Below are 20827 nucleotides of genomic sequence, written 5' to 3' on the forward strand. Positions count from 1 at the left end.
TAGCTATCAGCAAAGTCGGCGCTAGTAAGGGGGGAAATAGTAGTGAGTTAGTTTACAAAAGACACCAAGGATTTTCTGCTCCCAGACTGTCTTGACACCTTGTACTTTAATCCTGTGAAAAGTTTTAGTAACTTTAGTAGAATTTCCCTTGAACTGTGAGGTGCTATTGAGGGTGTTTTGTTCAGGCTTGTTAACACCAGCCTGTTACAAAAACTAGACCCTGTGAATGGAGATCTTTGTTGCCCACAGACTGAGTAGACAAGGCCTTAACACTTAACATGTTTATAAAAAGCTCCACCACTAAGACCACAGGAAATAGAAGGAATGCCAGGTCCTTTGATCGGCTCAACCAGGATCATAACGTGACGGGGACCTGACCTGCGGCAACAATGGTTAACCTCCACCGGAAGCTTCCTGGCTGCACCTGTTTTAGCAGTGTTACCGTTGCTCAGTCCAGACATAGGTTTTATGATGATCCAACCTCACACGATATCAGTGGTTTGGTCCATCTGATATGGGCTTTGCAAATGTTACTGTTTCTCCAGACACACACTACCGTTCAAAAGTTTGGGGATCACTTAGTAATGTCCTTGTTTTTGAAGAAAAGTACAAAAAAAGTCCATTAAAATAACATGAAATTGATCAGAAATACAGTGTAGACATTGTTAATGTTGTAAATTACTGTTGTAGCTGGAAACGGCTGAATTCGTTTTTTTAATGGGATATCTACGTAGGCGTACAGAGGCCCATTATCAGCAACCATCACTCCTGTGTTCCAGTGGCACGTTGTGTTAGCTAATCCAAGTTTATAATTTTAAAGGGCTAATTGATAATTAGAAAACCCTTTTGCAATTGTTATAGCACAGCTGAAAACGGTTCTACTGATTAAAGAAGTAATAAAACTGTCCTTCTTTAGACTAGTTGAGGATCTGGAGCATCAGCATTTGTGGGTTCGGTTAGTCTCAAAATGGCCAGAAACAAAGAACTTTCTTCTGAAACGCGTCTATTCTTGTTCTGAGAAATGAAGGCTTTTCAATGCGAGAAATTGCCAAGAAACTGAAGATCTCGTACAACGCTGTGTACTACTCCCTTCACAGAACAGCGCTAACTGACTCTAACCTGAATAGAAAGAGTGGGAGGCCCTGGTGCACAACTGAGCAAGAGGACAAGTGCATTAGTGTGTCTAGTTAGAGAAACAGGCGCCAAACAAGTCCTCAACTGGCAGCTTCATTAAATAGTACCCGCAAAATGGAAAATAAAAATGTCCTTGTTTTCCAAGTGGCCCCAAACTTTTGAACGGTTGTGTATGATAATCCAACCTCATATCAGTGACTTGAAGGCTATTGGGCTCCATAACTGGTGCTGACCATTCTAATCGGCTAGAGGTGAATCTATGCCCTTGCTCCTTCCATTATGCCCTGACGTATTGAGATTAATCTGCCATTTACTCCATGATGTGAACTGTGGTTATAGAAGTAGCAGACGTACGACTGTCTACCCTATACCTTTTAATGGCTTGCCTTTGTTTCTGTGCCTGGTGTATTTGTTAGTGTGTGTAAGTTGCATGCAGTAAGTTGTTTTGTCACTGGAGAAAGTGTCTCATCAGGTGGCGTGTGTGTTGGTTTAACTATCACTGTGGACAACAGATGTCTCGGTCTGATTTTAAGTGGGCATTCTAGTTTACAGGGAAGGCTTTGTGTGCGACTGACACACAACCAGTGCAGTTGACTCTTCCTGCATATGGCAATATTTGTTTTTGTCTTTTTCTCGTGATCACTATCTTCTAGCTGCAACTCCCTAACGGGCTCGGGAGAGGCGAAGGTCGAGTCTTGCGTCCTCCAAAACATGACCCGCCAAGCCGCGCTTCTTAACACCTGCTTGCTTAACCCGGAAGCCAGCTTGCAAGCGCCCGGCCTGCTACAAGGAGTCGCTTGAACTAGAGGAGTCAAGTTAATCCCGCCTGGCCAAACTGTCCCCTTACCTGGACGACGCTGGGCCAATTATGCGCCGCCCTACGGGACTCCCGGTCACGGCCGGTTGTGACACAGCCTGGGAACGAACCCCAGGCTGTATTGACGTCACAACTCTGCGATGCAGTGCCTAAGACCGCTGCGCCACTTGGGAGGCCTGGCAATATTTTGTATTAATCAAACCTTGATTTAGATAATGGAAAAGCAGCACTTACTGCTGCAGAGCAGAGGGAATCATTTGGGATTAGATGGATTACAGATTTGCAACTGAATGGGTGACTGAATGAATTTGCAGTAACCAGATACCTGACCCTGTCAAACCTGCCATTCTGTTTCAGACAAATCACACTGACATTCTTCAAAGAAAAAATCAACAATGAGTAAACTCCTGAGTAGGGTGGCAATTAAAGCTAGGTGATAGGTGAGCTAAATAAACTAGATCGATTTGTCACTGGCTTGGTCTCCTGAAAATCCTCCTGTAATTATATTACTCACGGAGTTGTCGACATGTTTATGCACACAAACTAGGCTACATGTCCTGTATTTTAAGAATCAGCATCAGACATTTCATTGTTAGAAGTAAATTTAAGAGATGTTCAGACTTATTCAATTTTTACTGTATTTCAAGCTGATTTTCAAGTGATTTAACAGTAAACGGCACATTCTTCAGCACAAGAACTCTTCAAATTGTATTTGTCACGTGCTGAATGCTGTGAAATGCGTGCTTACTTACAAGCCCTTAGCCAACAATGCCGTTCAAGAAAGAGTTCAAATATTTACTGAATAAATAAAAAAAATCGAAAATTACATAACAATAACGAGGCTATATACAGGGGGTATCGGTACTCAGTCAATGTCCAGGGGTACAGGTTAATCGAGGTAATTTGTACATGTAGATAATATGCAGCGATAAGCAGCAATGTAAATAGTCCGGGTGGCCATTTTTGATTAATTGTTCAGCAGTCTTATGGCTTGGGGGTAGAAACTGTTAAGGAGCCTTTTGGACCTGGACTTGGTGCTCCAGTACCGCTTTTTGTGCGGTAGCAGAGAGAACAGTCTGACTTGCCTAGTATAGTTTTTTTTTTTGTAATAATGACAATTACAACAATACTGAATGAACACTTTTAACTTAATATAATACATCGATAAAATCAATTTAGCCTCAAGTCAATATTGAAACATGTTCAATTTGGTTTAAATAATGCATAAACAAAAGTATTGGTGAAGAAAGTAAAAGTGCAATATGTGCTATGTAAGAAAGCTAACGTTTCAGTTCCTTGTTCAGAACATATGAAAGCTGGTGGTTTCTTTTAACATGAGTCTTCAATATTCCCAGGTAAAAAGTTTTAGGTTGTAGTTATTATAGGAATACCATTTTGTATTTCATTAACCTTTGACTAGTAGATGTTCTTATAGGCACTTTAGTATTGCTCGTGTAACAGTATAGCTTCCGTCCCTCTCCTCGCTCGAACCAGGAACACTACGACAACAGCCACCTTCGAAGCAGCGCTATCCATGCAGAGCAAGGGGAACAACTACTTGAGGGCTCAGAGCGAGTGATGTTTGAAACGCTATTAGCACGCGCTAACTAGCTAGCCATTTCACTTCGGTTATACCAACCTCATCTCGGGAGTTGATAGGCTTGAAGTCATAAACAGCGCAATGCTTGACGCACAACGAAGAGCTGCTGGCAAAACGCACAAAAGTGCTGTTTGAATTCATGTTTACGTGCCTGCTTCTGCCTACCACGTACCGCTCAGTCAGATACTTAGATGCTTGTATGCTCAGTCAGATTATACGCAACGCAGGACACGCTAGATAATATCTAGTAATCTCATCAACCATGTGTAGTTAACTAGTGATTATGATTTTTTATAAGATAAGTTTAATGCTAGCTAGCAACTTACCTTGGCTTACTGCATTCGCGTAACAGGCAGTCTCCTTGTGGAGTGCAACGAGAGAGAGGCAGGTCGTTATTGCGTTGGACTAGTTAACTGTAAGGTTGCAAGAATGGATCCCCCGAGCTGACAAGGTGAAAAGCTGTCGTTCTGCCCCTGAACGAGGCAGTTAACCCACCGTTCCTAGGCCGTCATTGAAAATAAGAATGTGTTCTTAATTGACTTGCCTAGTTAAATAAAGGTGTGTGTGTGTATATTTTAAAAAATTGGTGCCCAAAAACACCGATTTTAGATTGTCATAACTTGAAATCGGCCATTCCGATTAATCGGTCGACCTCTAGTTTGGACCATGATCGTTCATTGGTGATGTGGACACCAAGGAACTTAAAACTCGACCCGTTCCACGACAGCCCTGTTAATGTGGGCCTGTTCGGTCCTCCTTTTCCTGTAATCCACGATCAGCTCCATCTTGCTAGACTAAGTGGCTAGACTTGGGAGCAGCATACACTTGGATATCTGATGTAGCTGATATTGGCTTGGTCTATCATCACTAGGCTATATCGTTGTAACACACCATGTGAAATCACTGGTATGCAAACATGAATCTGTTTCTCCCTCCTGGTCATTTCACTTGAACATGACATTCAGTGACCAGCCTGTGACTTCATTATGATATCTGCCTCCACTTTGCCTTGTACATCTGTACAGTGGTCAGATGTCTATGCTCACTGGATGAGGTAGAACATTGATTTGTTCCAGTTTCTTTGAATGATGCTGCGGTGATGTCAACAATGGATTGATGTGGCTTATATGGGGTCTAGAACAAGGTTGCTAGGACACAACACACTTTCACAGTCATGCCTTTTAACCAATTGGTTTAGTGGCACAAGGTGCTTTGTCACAGTTATGCCTCAGTCACTAGTCACTGCCCTGGTCCTCCTTTGGCCCATGTGTCACGAAGTGATCACAGTAATCGCATGATGCAAATTGTACACGGTTGTAAAACGTTCATCTTTAAAAGACTGTCAATTAATCAGGCTGAGAAGGCAATAGGCTGGTATTGAAACTTGAGTTCAGTTCTTGCCAACTGTGTCATGACTGTTGCAGTCCAGCTATACAGAGTCATTTTAAAGCCCTGCATGTTCTTAGGCTCTGGGCCAGTTGCTACATCAAAACGGTTTTGGAGTTTGCAGATGTTTTTCTTAGAGCGGAGTATATGCTAGTGCGAGGCTACGCACTGCAGCCAGCTGCTGGGGGCTGCCCACAACCCTCACTGCAACAGGGACCTGTAATTATAAAGAGTCAAGTGCAGACGTATGCGTCAGAACTGTGATCCAACCAGGAATCACTAGGGCCTTTCATGTGGCCCAGATCCTTATTGAGATGGAATGTTTGATAGTCCCGTTTACACCCACAACCCCTTTCTGAAACAACCCATGATCCCACCATTAGCCCTCATTCTTCCACTCTATGCAGGGAAGGTACTAGGTTTGGCTGGTTCCTTGGATATGGTGGTTGGTATTTTGAATAGGAGCTAATTTAGTAGGCCTAATCCATGTTCAAATTAGGTGTGCCTTGTGATAGGCCTAATTAAGGGGTTGTCTTAAAAAAAGCCTCTTGTCGTTTAGTCATACTCTGCTTGATTTGTTGTGGTCCTTGTTCTGACGGATCCAAAATGGCTTAGTCCATTCAAACCGCATTGTGAATCATATGGGGCCTTGGGTAACAGTTTTTATGTTGAATGTTCTGTGTACATTTTCAGTTTCAAGATAGATACAAGTTATGCAAGGGGATGTGAGGGGTAAAAATGTATGGAGGGACTGACTGCAGAGCAGGCCTGCGGTTTTCTAGCTGTCCTGTACAGGAGTCTGTTATAGTCTACTCCCCACAAGTAGAGGCCCTTTGCTACCCACCAACAATGATGTGTGGGAGAACATTCACAGTATTATCTGAGTACTAAATTAGTTTCCTAGAGGCTGCTAAATTAAGACAAATTTAAATATAGCATTGCCCCCCCGTCACCACCAGGGCTTGTCAACCCGCAACACTCTCCCCCCTCTTATGTTCCAGTGCTATAATGAACGCCCAGGCATGTCACGCCTGTTTACCAGCCCGGTGCTGTGCTCCCACCCATATCTGGGATGGTGGAGTTGGGTGTGTGTGTGTACCTGCGTGGTGTGTTCCCAGACAATCATCTCTTACCTTACCTACATTGCTACCTGCCCGGCACGCCATTATCAACAGGACGTGTCACAGATACTGTCCTGGAGTTGTCTTCACCTCAGCTGGCTGTCATGAAGCATTTATTACCTACTGCCAACAAGTCTCTGACAACCTTGGCTCTAGATATGCTATGTTGTTGAGCTGACTAGCGTATAATTAGACATCACCTAATAATAATAAAAAAGGCTTATTGTGTAACTTATTCCACCTGTCTTGGTCAAATAGAGGTCATACCTGCTGAATCCTTTCTCTTAATCAACTCTTATCTAAAATAATTTCAGATTTTTAGATTGTGATGGGCCCCTAAGCGATCAGAAATCCTTATACATCAATAATAGGAATGTACAAACATTTTATCCCATACTAATGCTAAAAATATCGCAATGGGAGTCGACTCCTCTTACCTGATATTGTTAGTGGTAGTAATTAGAGTGTAGTCCTATTATGGCAGGAGGGGGTATATTTAGAGGCAGGATAATTTTGCAGAAAGCAGTCTGAGTGTGTGCACACAACCGTTCAGAAGTTTGGGGTGACTTAGAAATGGCCTTTGTTTTCCATGAAAACATACATGAAATTAGTTGCAAAATGAATAGGAAATATAGTCCAGACGTTGATAAGGTTATAAATAATTGTGTCCTTCGAGCTTTGCTTTTGTCAAATAATCCTCTAGTTGCAGCAATTATAGCCTTGCAGACCTTTGGCATTCTAGTTGTCAATTTGTTGAGGTAATCTGAAGAGATTTCACCCCATGCTTCCTGAAGCACCTCCCACAAATTGGATTGGCTCGATGGGCACTTCTTACATACCTGCTCCCACAGTTCAATAGGGTTGAGATCCGATGACTAGTGGAGTGGCCAGCACAGACTGCTTCTTCCCTAAATAGTTCAGAGCTGTGCTTTGGGTCATTGTCCTGCTGTAGGGGGTAATTGGCTCCAATTAAGCACTGTCCACAGGGTACGGCATGGCGTTGCAAATTGGAGTGATTGCCTTCCTTCTTCAAGATCCCTTTTACCCTGGACAAATCTCCCACTTTACCACCACCACCAAGCACCCTCAGACCATCACATTGCCTCCACCATGCTTGATAGATGGCATCAAGCACTCCTCAGCATCTTTTCATTTTTTTCTGCATCTCACGAATGTTGTTTGATCTAAACACCTCAAACGTAGATTTGTCTGTCCATACCACTTCTTTCCAATCTTCCTCTGTCCAGTGTCTGTTCTTTTGCCCCATCTTAATCTTTTTATGTGCCAGTCTGAGAGATGGCTTCTTTAAAAAAAAAAATACACGGGTACTATTTTAATGAAGTTGCCAGTTGAGGACTTGTGAGGCATCGGTTTCTCAAACTAGACACACTAATGTACTTGTCCTCTTGCTCAGTTGTGCACCGGGGCCTCCCACTCTTTTTTAAAATTCTGGTTAGAGCCAGTTTGTGCTGTTCTTTGAAGGGAGTAGTACACAGCGTTGTACGAGATCTTCAGTTTCTTGGCAATTTCTTGCAAGGAATAGCCTTCATTTCTCAGAACAAGAATAGACTGATGCGTTTCAGAAGAAAGTTATTTGTTTCTGGTCATTTTGAGACTAACCAAACCCACAAATGCTGATGCTCCAGATACTCAACTAGTCTAAAGAAGGCAGGTATTATTGCTTCTTTTAATCAGCACCAGTTTATTTTTTTTTATTTTTTTAGCTGTGCTAACATAATTGCAAAAGGGTTTTCTAATGATCAATTAGCCTTTTTAAAATAATGATAAACTTGGATCACACAACATGTCATTGGAACACAGGAGTGATGGTTGCTGATAATGGGCCTTTATACGCCTATGTAGATATTCCATAAAAAATCTGCAGTTTCCAGCTACAACAGTCATTTACAACATTAATGTCTACACTGTATTTCTGATCAATTCGATGTTATTTTAATGGACAAAATATAATTTTTTCTTTCAAACTTTTGAATGTGTGTTTGTGAGAGGTCAGGTGATATTGTATAGACTTCTATGAAGCCATAGGTTCCCCAGAGTTGTGTGTGTGTACATAAGCCTAAGATATTTTGGTTTCCAGACCAAATCTGGATACAACTATTGATGCTCCCCTCCTAGCATTCAAAAGCCCCAGATGGGCCTGATACAATAATGTGCAGCTTTGCCCGACACACCCGGGACGGGGATGCAGGACTACCTCAATAGGAAGTGTCCCATTGGTGGCATGGAGGGGCTGTGGGTAGGGGGTGGCGCACTGATGCATTCATCCTGGCTGACACCAGAGACGCCCTGGCGGACCTGCTGTCCCCAGACTCTCCTTACCTACATACCCCTCTGCTGCGGGCCAGGGAACTCCAGTTGGTACTCGGATCTGCTCTCCAAATATTGATTCATGCATTTGTGCTGAAACTGTCACTGAGCGGAGCTCCCTCTGGGAGGGACCAGAGTCCTCTCAGCACGTTTTGCCTCCTGCATGTGATCCCAAGGACTGTCTTTTAATATCTGTTTGAAGGGCAACTGTTATAAGATGTATATCCAACAAAGAGAATGTTATGGTGTGTTGATGTCTGCATGTGTTATTGTGGTGTTGGACAAATTATCTTGGGCATCCAAGGTTAGTGGTTCACAGCAATTGACTACATTACAAATCACTGTGGTGACGATTCAAACCCAAATAGTATGGCATTGTATCGGTACGTTCCATGGGTACCCCAGATGCCAAGGAGGGCAGAATGCTTTGCTGTTGAATCCAGCGGGAGGTGGCACACACTTCAACCAATCTTGGTTCTTGTCTCCAGTACACTGGTATTACGTGGTTCTGTGTGTGAACATGTAACTTGATCATGCAGCAGACTCTACTGTTGTGGCTGAGAAGCAGCGAGGCCACAGGGGTTCTATTTTAGCTCTGAGAAAGTCAGACTTCATTAAAGGCTGGCGCTATTTATATCGCTGACAAATAAAGTTGTGTGAATCCTGAAGGGGCCCATGATCACTGCTTTGAGCCGAGGGGGATGGTGCCCTTTTTTGAGCAGATAGGCAGCTGAAGGACTTTCTCTGGATTAGGCCACAATACACACACATTAATATCAAGAGGCCTTTACTGGCTGTCTTGGTTATGCCCAAGATAATTTGTTTCTAAGGTTGAGGTCTATGATTTATGAATAGAAATGTTTCAATACAAATGTTTTCCTTGGAAGCTTCCAGGGCTCCCTTAAGAGAGTATGACACACTAGATTTTGAGCTTCAAAACAAAAAAAACTCACTTATGTTTCAGTGGCACACTTTGTAAAATGTGCCACTGCTAATACGCAGCTGCAGCTTCTCAGAGGGATCATATTATTACTAAATAATCACGTGCGTCACTAATATGCTGGTCTGTTTTTTTGGGGGGTGTGTATGTATGATCTATTTCAACTGGGATATGTTCAAACCGAGCCAAACCCTCCCCTACCGCTAAAAAGGGGTATGAAATGAATTCCGCACCACACATAGAAGTTTACCCAGAAAACAACATTCCTCTCATGCAAGCGTTTGACGTCAATGCCGGAACATTTATAGAACATGTAAACAGTGGCAGACTCAGGTCAGTGCTTAGCGATGACATTTCATCGTCTCAAGGTTTATGCTTTCCATAATTTCCCCCTCTTTTCAAAAGGAAGGCTATCTCATGTGAGGAACAGAAATCAACCCTTCAGGGATTGTATCCACCACATTGTGCACCACAGTGGGTTTGTGTAGGCTGCTTCATTTGAAAGGGACAGTGTTTGGAGTGTGCTGGAGTAGGGTGCCTTATGTCCAGTGATCAACATTCTTTATGGTTCAGGTAAAACGGGAGACAACAGGGGAACTGTTTGCTGTTGGAAAACTCCGAATGCTCCCAGAATTTTCTTTTAAAATTCTTTAGTCCGGGTGAAGGCCTGAATTTCATCTAGCCATGTCCCCATCACATGACTCTATCCGGGCAGCAGCAATCTGTAGTCCGCTCCAGGCCCATTATGTTCCAACATCCATGCGATCACCATGGCGATCACCAGTTGCATACCAAAGGGAGAATCAAAGGAACAGGCAAGCTACTGGATAAATGTCAGCTTACATGCAAGCCATAGCAATAAGTTATAGACTGTCTCTCTGCCCCAAGTGTCGTTTTTGGGCTTCCTCAGAAGAAACTACTAGTTTCTTGTTTTCCCAGAGCAAGGAGCTACCCCTGCAGAGGGCCTGCCAAGGCTTTGGGGGTTCCTGAGGCACATAAATCACACAGGCTATTTACAACCTCTCCTATTAGCATCAGGATGAGGCTCCGACCGCTATAAGACTGTTCCAAAGGACGTAAATATAGGCTATCACCCTGCCTGTGCTCTCTCCCTTGTCTTTCCAACTTTTAAAAAATCTGGGCACCATTTTTGTCCAAACTGAACAGATCAGGCCAGCTTCCGTTTCTCCCATCTCTCTCTTCGCCATGTGTGGCTAACAAGGAAAGGACGCAGAGCAGATTTGACAGGGCAGCCTACCTCATGTTGCTATGTGCTATTTCTGGAAAGCAATATTCATGTTTCCCCCCCCTTTTTTTTTGTCTTGCTTTGCTCCCTCTTTTCTCTTGTCTTTCCAAAGTGTAGTTGGTGTAGCCCTGCTAAAGAAAAGAACCATGACGTAAGCTGCACCCTCTGTTTTGCAGACTTAAAAAAGAGACGGGAAAGAAAGCTTGTAACAATTCGAATAATAAATGCCTGCACTTCAGACTGTACGTTCCTAGCTGAGTGGAACGATCGATCAGTCGTCATGAGGAGGTGGCACAGGCACATATGCTTGACTATTAACACAGCCGTGTGTTTGACTCATGGACAGAAAGGACACAACAGTGATTTGAATATCGTGTTTAGCTATAGTTCTCCTAATCAAACTCTTAACAAGACCTGTACTTTTTGGAGTGTGTACAAAGTTTGACCATTTTGTCAAACCAGCAGATTGTACTTTTATTCCAGCACACTGTGGGCGTAGTCATTGTCACCCCTGTTTTTGTTTTTATGGTGCGATGAGCTTTGCCCATATTTCAGTGCTGTCTGAGAGCCTAATGAATGCACAGTTTGCAGTCCGCAGGGCGAGCGTGGTGTGATTTTATTAATGGGTGTCCTTCAGGTCACTCCCAGGGCCTCCCACCTCGCTAGTGCCACTCCGCTGGCCACCTTGAGTCCTGTCTGATAGAATAAAAATCAGTGTACCGGCATGCAATGAGCTCTCTATTCGGTGACATTGGTGTGATTAGACAGGGAACTAAGTTTTTGATGCTTATGTTCAATCACCATAAAATCGCCAGTACACACACCTTGGAAACCAACAAACTGTATTAATATCTGTAGGGATGTAACAATCGGTCCCAATTCAAACGGTTTTAAGATACGACTGCATCGGTTTGCGGACCCCAAACCAAATGTAGCATGCATGTTTTCAACATGTTTTCAATGTTATGAATCGCTGATTCACAAATTAGTTTTGCTCATATTACTTTTTCTACCTTCCTAAAATACTTCATATTTTGTGACAACTGATGCATCCTCTCCTTCAGTGTCGAACTAAGCATGTAGATCAATGACTGCCAACACAGTTACAAGTAATTTTGCATGTCGAACAATTCAAGGGAATTATCAGTAGCCTAGTGGAACTACGCACCAACTCAAGGTAGGCAGCCTGTTTCTGATCGTGCAACTTAAGCATTCATATTCTAAAATGGCTTGTGTGATATTGGGCTTTATTAGGTGAGTGACAGCCTATGTAATTTGCTAGGTTATTGTTATCTATGCACTGTTGAAAATGTGTTTTTTACTGGAATAAAAGTAAGCTACCGTAGACACAACTCATCTGGGTACACCTGCTGAACGGGGCTTACAATAGACTTAATTTCGATTTGTTCAGGTTCACCATCAGCAATAGATTTTTTTTATCAGTGTATATGGTCTTTTAATTATTTTATTTTTTAAAGATATACAGGATAAAGTTGATCATTTCATAACGAGGAATCACTTGCGAGGCCCACTGCATGACCTAAGCAGGAGGCGAAAAGAAGCTTCCTGAACTTCCAAATGGTCAAAACCATTTTGATTTTGAGATATGGGGTGAAATCCAAAATTGTGCTATATTCATTGGGTATGTCATAGCTAAATTATAAATATTGATACATTACTAGCTCAAACACTTAATCTGCAAAAATGACGACAAGTTAATTACAGTGGGTGACTGTGATTTCAGAACCAAAGTGGGGGGGACATAAAATATGGAAGTGGTAGATGCCGAGTCTCCCTTATGGCTCAGATCAGGTGCCTACATGTCATTTTTTATATTTATGTGACACAGCCTGGATTAGAACCAGGGACATGCAGTGCCTTAGACTGCTGCGCCACTCAGGAGCCCATACCGTGCCTTCAGAAAGTATTCATACCCCTTCTTCCGCATTTTGTGTTAGAGCCTGAATTTAAAAAATGTATTAAATTGAGATTAAAAAAAATCACTGGCCTACACACAATACCCCATAATGTCAAATTGGAATTATGTTTTTCAAAAATGTTAAATTAATTCAATGAAAAGCTGAAATGTCTTGTGTCAAGAAGTATTCAACCCCTTTGTTATGGCAAGCCAAAATAAATTCAGGAGTAAACATTTGCTGAACAAGTCACATAAATTGCATGGACTCGATCTGTGTGCAATAATGTTTAACATGATTTTTCAATGAATACCTCATCTATGTACCCCACACATACAGTTGTCTGTAAGGTCCCTCAGTCGAGCAGTGAATTTCATACACGGATTAATCCACAAAGACCAGGGAGGTTTTCCAATGCCTCGCGAACAAGGACCTGTTATGGTAGATGGGTAAAAAAAAGAAGCATACATTGAATATCCCTTTGAGCATGGTGACATTATTAATTACACTTTGGTGTATCAATACACCAGTCACTACAGAGATACAGGCGTTCTTCCTAACTCAGTTGCCGGCGAGGAAGGAAACCGCTCAGGGATTTCACCATGAGGTAAATGGTGACTTTTTAAAACAGTTCTAGAGTTTTTAATGGCTGTAATAGGAGGAAACGGGGACTGGATCAACATTGTAGTTACACCACAATACTAACGTATAGTTGATGGAGAGAAAAGGAAGCACGTACAGAATAAAAATATTCCAAAACATGCATCCTGTTTGCAACAAGGCACTAAACTAACACTGTAAAAAATGTGGCAAAGCAATTAACATTTTGTCCAGAATACAAAGTTTTATGCTTGGGGCAAAATCCAATACTACACATTACTGAGTACCACTCGCCATATTTCCAAGCATAGTGGTGGCGGCATCATGTTATGGGTATGCTTGTAATCGTTAAGGACTGGGTAGTTTTTCAGGATAAATTAGGAATGGAGCTAAGCACAAGCAGAATCCTAGAGGGAAAAACTGCTTTCCACCAGACACTGGGAGATGAATTCCCCTTTCAGCAGGAAAACCTAAAACACAAGGCCAAATCTAAACTGTTGTTGCTTAGAAGAAGACGGTGAGTGGCCAGGTTACAGTTTTGACTTAAATCTGCTTGAAAATGGATGATGATGATATTAGTAGTTTAACTAGCTTGTCCTGTGTTGCATATAAACAATGCGGTGCCTGAAATTGTCACTTCTCTTGCATTCAGTGTAGGCAGAGTCAGGGTAAATGCAGCAGTTTGGGTCGCCTGGCTCGTTGCGAACTGTGTGAAGACCATTTCTTCCTAACAGAGGCGGTTATTTATTTTCCATAATCATGACATTGTGCAATGTAACAGCAATATTTAGACTTAGGGTTGCCACCCGTTCGATAAAATACGGAACGGTTCCGTATTTCACTGAAAGAATAAACGTTTTGTTTTCGAAATGATAGTTTTGACCATATTAATGACCTAAGGCTCATATTTCTGTATGTTTATTATAATTAAGTATATGATTTGATAGAGCAGTCTGAGTGGTGGTAGGCAGCAGCAGGCACGTAAACATTAATTCAAACCACGCTTTCTTCTGTTTGCAGCTTTTCGCAATGCTTGAAGCACAGCGCTTTTTATGACTTCAAGCCTATCAACTCTTGAGATTAGGCTGGCAAGGCTATATAGCGCCTCTAAGAACATACAATAGTCAAAGGTATATGAAATACAAATGGTATAGAGAGAAATAATCCTATAGTAACTACAACCTAAAACTTCTTAACTGGGAATATTGAAGACTCATGTTAAAAGGAACCATCAGCTTTCATATGTTCTCATGTTCTGAGCAAGGAACTTAAATGTTAGCTTTTTTACATAACACATATTGCACTTTTACTTTCTTCTCCAACACTGTTTTTGCATTATTTAAACCAAATTGAACAATGGAGCCACATTTCAGTGAAGGGAAGAGAATTGGGCGGCGGGCATTTTGCACTTGGAGCTTGGCAAAAGTGGGCATGATCTGTTGACAATTGTAATTCAAACCCAACCCTCATTTACTCGTGACGCACTGAGATTCCAAACAAGACAGATTGTATGACCAAATTATCCGATTTACACTTTGTAGTCAATTTTGACACTGGAATAAATGTTTCTGACTCTGTTTTCAAAGGGATTCATTGATTTTGTTTTTGTTTTAGGGGCAGTCGCTCTTTAATGTGTTTTTCCACGTATACAGATATAGCTAGATCAAAGCCTGTACTCTGCAAGGGAACGCCATATTCCCTTTGTAGCTGCCTCTGCAGCATCCAAGACGAAGATGGCAGGGATGAGCTGGAAGCTAGAGCGAGCGGCAATCAAAAATGAGGAAAAACCCAAAATAGAAGCTTGCGCTTTTAAAAGCGCAGTGTGCTACCCCTTCGCTCCCCCCCAGTGCATTATTAATCCAGGTTATTTATAACCGGCATTTTTTGCAGGCAGACTTTGTTCTGTCACTGCTTGTGTCTAATCTCTGCTGGGAGCGAGAGAGCGAGAGTGAAGAGGGAGAGAAGAGGGTTGGTCTGAAAATGGTGGAGAAGAAGGAAAGGGTTGCAGGTGTAGGGAGAGTGCCGTTGGCTCTAGCTATAGATGGAAGCCCAGAAGCAGATGTAGGCTATACTATGATGCAGCCATTTTGATGGATGAGAGTGAAAACAGAGGGGTTCCTCAGAAGGAAAATGTACAGTATCAATTGAAAATGTACGTACTTATTGCATGAAAAGCCGCAACTTGAAACTAATTGAAGCCTTTTCCAAGAAGATCAAAAGACACTTACTTACTGACAGGTTTATTGGGGCTCCCGAGTGGCGCAGGGGTCTAAGGCACTACAGACCCTGGTTCCAGTTTGTATCACAATCTGCTGTGATTGGGAGTCCCATAGGGTGGTGCACAATTGGCTGGGGTAAATTGGTATGCCCACAATTGGTAGGGTTTGGCCGGGGTAGGTCATCATTGTAAATAAGAATTTGTTCTTAACTGACTTGCCTAGTTAAATAAAAATAAAAGTGCCAATGTCAAACACAGCAGGGGTTCCCACTAGATCCCCTGGAGTCTAAAATGCTATTGCATCCGCTTAGCAGCAGCGTGCTCGCCTATTGGCTGACTTTAATGGATTGCATAATTCATGACGGCAACAAAATTATCTCATTGATATTTTGGTCGCTGATTGGATGGATCAAAGAAGTCTTACACAGGGGACAGGGGGGCACCCTGGATGTCAAACTCGTTCCACCCTTATTGTACTCCTGCTATGCTCTCCTGGCTTGTAGCTCTCCTCTGCTCCATCCTTGTCTGGCTAGGGCCTAATTCATATGATCATTTGATTAGGAAGAAAGATTTCCTCTGGCCCTCTCTCCAGAAGACTCACATCCTCCATGAAAAAGGGGCAGAGGAGGCACAGTCCATGCCTTTGTGTGACAGCGTCTCGTATAACTAACGGCTTAGAGTGGAGGTTTAAAATGACGCCCAGCTCCGGAAGAGAGGGAGTGGTTGGCATAATTAGGTGACACAAAGCTCGCAGTGGAGTGTGTAAGCTAGAATACTCCCTTGGGCGATGGATCTTTCTGTCTTAATTGGGAACTTTGGTTTTCGTACATAAAGGCTGTGGCAAACCAGCACAGCCATCTACTAGTCTTCCTCTTCCCAATGATGGCACACAAAATAAAGCATTTAAATAGACATTTTTATTCAGTCAATTGCACTGCACTGTAAGGCCTCATCAGTTGTAAGAGTGTTGAACATAGTTTCAATATTAGGTCTACTCGTGTTGCCTGTTGGCAAATGCAGGGACACTGAGTGAATACAGTATGTTTTGATTTTTATCACAGACTAGATACAGGGCTTTTGCTAAGTAAACATTGAGCTAGCCCTAAATCCTGCGTACTTTTTCTCCATCTCCCTCTAACGTGTGTGTATATAATATGCCCTTTATGCAAACCGCCATCATCACGGGGGGGGGGGGGTGTTAAGGGGATTGCTATTTTTAGACTCTCCTTCCCAGGTGATTACTGTAATCAGTCAAATATAATCTGAGTAAATTTGAGTGCTCTGTTTCCTGTCCCTCCCCCAGGGTATCTACCCTTTCATTGATTAGCGGCAGCGTAGCCTAGTGGTTAGAGCGTTGGACTAGTAACCAGAAGGTTGCAAGTTCAAACCCCCGAGCTGACAAGGTACAAATCTGTCGTTCTGCCCCTGAACAGGCAGTTAACCCACTGTTCCCAGGCAGTCATTGAAAATAAGAATGTGTTCTTAACTGACTTGCCTGGTTAAATAAAGGTCAAATAAAAAAATAAAAAAATTAGGCCTAGTTGGCTTCCTTGTCCAGAAATGTCCCTCCCACCTCTTCCTCTGTTTCTGCCTTGAAACCCCACACAAGTGTTAGCCAATACCCTAGTTTATTTTTAACGAGGAAGTACCCCCACCCCTTGCCTCTTTTTTCATCTTGTCAGGTTGCGAACACTTTTTTTTTTTTTTGTACTCTTTAAATTCTGAGGTATCTGTTTCTCCAAGAGCATCCTCCCTGCTTTCTGTAAAAAAAAATTAAGGACTCTGTTTGGGTTTGTTTCCTTGTCAATCATTGGCTCATTGGTGAAATTAACATTATGACAACATCTTTAATTAAATAAAATCAAGAACCTTTATTAATGCAATTGCAAGTTGACAACAGGAACATAACGCATGTTTCCGGGTAAGTTCTGCATCAAAGAAAAGGTCCCATGTTATTTTATTAAACCCAAAGTCCAGCCCTTGAAGATGTCACTGCCTACGTTATCTTTTACTCATGAGACCAAAACCATGCCTACTCAACACTAAAACTCTTTTTATATAGCTATCTAAAAGCTTAGCAGTAAATGTCCAAGTTGATTTATAGTGGAATGTCTAACTCATTTCTTAGAACTCAGCGCAGTGTAAGAGATGTCTTCACAGTCACACATTTCTCAGAGGGGTCTCTTTTTATAAGAGGCAAAGAGACCAGAAAACAACTGTGGAACAATACTAAACCTCTATAATGAATATATATTGTTAATCTGTAGGCTAGGACCCTATAAATGTAAGGAGGGCAGGGTCTTATAACCCACCCCACCCTTCATTTAATACAACATCAACATAATCAATTATTATAATACATCAAACATTTGGTACAGGCCCTATCATGACCCCTAGGTGAACCCCCTTCAACTCGAGTGGCAAAGAATAGACCTTTGTTGTAAACTAACTTAGAAATTACAGTATGTCTCTGGTTAGATTGTAGAATTATTAGAGGAATATTGTGATTTTTAATTTAGAATAAGTTGAGCACAAGCATAACTTAAACAATTCCTGGTGGATCCTGTTACAGGATAGGGGGTGTATGCGAAGGCCATTTAGTTGTTTTTGTCGTAATATTTATAAATGGATTGCTTAATCATGGACCATGCCATTAAAGTGTGTGTACATTTTCATTGGTGACGTCTGCAGACACAGTCAAATTGCATCCATTTCGGTGTGTCTCGTCACTGTGGTTTAATTGGATATGGCCACAAATATAGTTTTTAGGGACCTGGAAATACATTTGGCATTGTCTCCATGTCTCTCAGCCACCTCCTGGCTGGCCCAAGTCCTCAGTAATCACAGGGCCACCAACAGCTTCACCCAGATGACTGGGCTGTTCCTCCTCTCCTCTCTGCCCTAGCCTCCTCCCTCCCACCCTCTCTTTTCCTGTCAACACAAAAACAGGGCCAAGGATTTTACAAGCAACTTTTTGCCTCATTTAAAACGAGAGGCCATATTATTTTTAATTTCTTTGCTGTTCAAACTGTGACATTTTTAACGTCCCATTTCTGACCAAAAATAGTCTGTTGGTTCCTGTAATCTTTCACTTCCCTCCATTTTGTTTGCTTTTTTTGTTTTTGTCTGGTTTGTTTCTTTTGAAGTAGACTTCTGAACCAAAGTTGAACCCAGAAGTTTAGCAACCGTCTGTCTAGGACAAGGTGGTGGAGTTCTTGGATGAGAAATTAACGCCTCAAGCATATTATCACCTCGATAATCAATTGGGAAGAAATGTATTATTCATCTATAATTAACCATGCAGCACCTCCATAGAGTTTTTTTTGCTGCAGAGTTAAAGCCACACCTGTTTGGCACATAGCTGATTTGCTATGGGACTGATGGTAGTTCCTTCCGCCTCAGATGCAACTCCCCTGTGAGTTCTCCTGGCGGCTGTTCCCTCGTTTGATCATTTGGGCCGATCATCAAAAGTATCATTTCTCAGACTGCCTCTGCTCACTGTCTCGAAACGGAGTGGAGCAGGCAACAACAAATGATTTCTTTTGAATTCACAGCCAGACAGTGTTATTAAAGTATATTGTGTGTCTACAAATTCATTGAGGATTTGAACACTGCAAAGGAGCCCAATACCTCTGTGCACATTGCACCACTCTGACAACAACCAATTATGTCACACCAATATTGGTGTATTTTTTTAATGTATTTATTTATTTAACCTTTTATTTAACCAGGTAGGCTGGTTGAGAACAAGTTCTCATTTGCAACTGAGACCTGGCCAAGATAAAGCATAGCAATTTGACACACAACACAGAGTTACACATGGAATAAACAAACATACAGTTGAGAATTTAACAAAGTCTATATACAGCATGTGCAAATGAGGTAAGATAAGTTATTATTGACATAGATTTCAGATTTGTAAATAGTTTTTTTCGAACGGAAGGCCTCGTGACTATCATTTGGAATACCTGGTACATCGCAATAGGCACGCTCCCTTTGGCTCATTCATTCAATGCCTTCTCCCCCATATTCTCTTTGACTGAGGTGTTTTGGGTGATCGATGTTAAGCTCATTTGGTTGGCTGGCACCCAACAACCAAAGCTTTCCTGGCGACTTAAGGGACGACATGATGTCAAATGGCTGGCACACACACACACACACAATTGTCTGGAAGGTTATATTTAGAAGCTGACTGATAAAGGATAGTAATCTTATTTGGAATAAGCCGAAAGCTTCCGCCAGACCACCAACAGAGCTATTGGATCATTACCCTGTTAACTCTGCACGTTCCAATCAGCAAGCTCTAAGGTGAAAATCCTGCCTAATGCTGTGACATACAATGTGAATGTACACTGAGTATACCAAATATTAAGTTGCAAGTATGCTATTCTCTGGTCTACCTCGGAGGCCTAATCCCAAAGTCCTCCAACCCCTAAGCCTCTGGCCTTAAGTACTAGAGGCAAGCTGCTATTGTGATTTACAACTGTTATTCCACTTTACCGTTATCAATATCCATTTTATTTTCCCTGCATTAGCATTTTTACAATCTTTATGGGTAGTGGCTGACTTAGGACTGAACTTAATCGCTTGTAGAACAAAAAAAACACAGATTTAAGTATTTGTTTCGCACCCGAAATCATTCGTTTTTGCATTTTGACAATTTTATTTTATTTTTATTTCACCTTTATTTAACCAGGTAGGCTAGTTGAGAACAAGTTCTCATTTGCAACTGCGACCTGGCCAAGATAAAGCATAGCAGTGTGAACAGACAACACAGAGTTACACATGGAGTAAACAATTAACAAGTCAATAACACAGTAGAAAAAAAATGGGCAGTCTATATACAATGTGTGCAAAAGGCATGAGGAGGTAGGCGAATAATACAATTTTGCAGATTAACACTGGGGTGATAAATGATCAGATGGTCATGTACAGGTAGAGATATTGGTGTGCAAAAGAGCAGAAAAGTAAATAAATAAAAATAAAAAAAACAGTATAAAAACAGTATGGGAATGAGGTAGGTGAAAATGGGTGGGCTATTTACCAATAGACTATGTACAGCTGCAGCGATCGGTTAGCTGCTCGGATAGCTGATGTTTGAAGTTGGTGAGGGAGATAAGTCTCCAACTTCAGCGATTTTTGCAGTTCATTCCAGTCACAGGCAGCAGAGTACTAGAACGAAAGGCGGCCAAATGAGGTGTTGGCTTTAGGGATGATCAGTGAGATACACCTGCTGGAGCGTGTGCTACGGATGGGTGTTGCCATCGTGACCAGTGAACTGAGATAAGGCGGAGCTTTACCTAGCATGGACTTGTAGATGACCTGGAGCCAGTGGGTCTGGCGACGAATATGTAGCGAGGGCCAGCCGACTAGAGCATACAAGTCGCAGTGGTGGGTGGTATAAGGTGCTTTGGTGACAAAACGGATGGCACTATGATAGACTGCATCCAGTCTAGGCCTCCCTCTGAAGCACAGTTATACCTACTCATTTACCATCCAGCCTGGCATAGCTATCCTACTC

The 20827-nt window shown here is 42.1% G+C and overlaps 1 protein-coding gene across 4 annotated transcripts in view; it reads left to right on the forward strand.

Moving 5' to 3' along the window:
- The window catches only part of LOC115110403 (histone deacetylase 5-like), a 91212-nt gene that overhangs the window by 29906 nt on the left and 40479 nt on the right, over window positions 1-20827 (forward strand). The window lies entirely within an intron of this gene.

Source organism: Oncorhynchus nerka, linkage group LG26 (genome assembly GCF_034236695.1).
Source record: "Oncorhynchus nerka isolate Pitt River linkage group LG26, Oner_Uvic_2.0, whole genome shotgun sequence".
In the NCBI taxonomy this organism is placed as follows: domain Eukaryota; kingdom Metazoa; phylum Chordata; class Actinopteri; order Salmoniformes; family Salmonidae; genus Oncorhynchus; species Oncorhynchus nerka.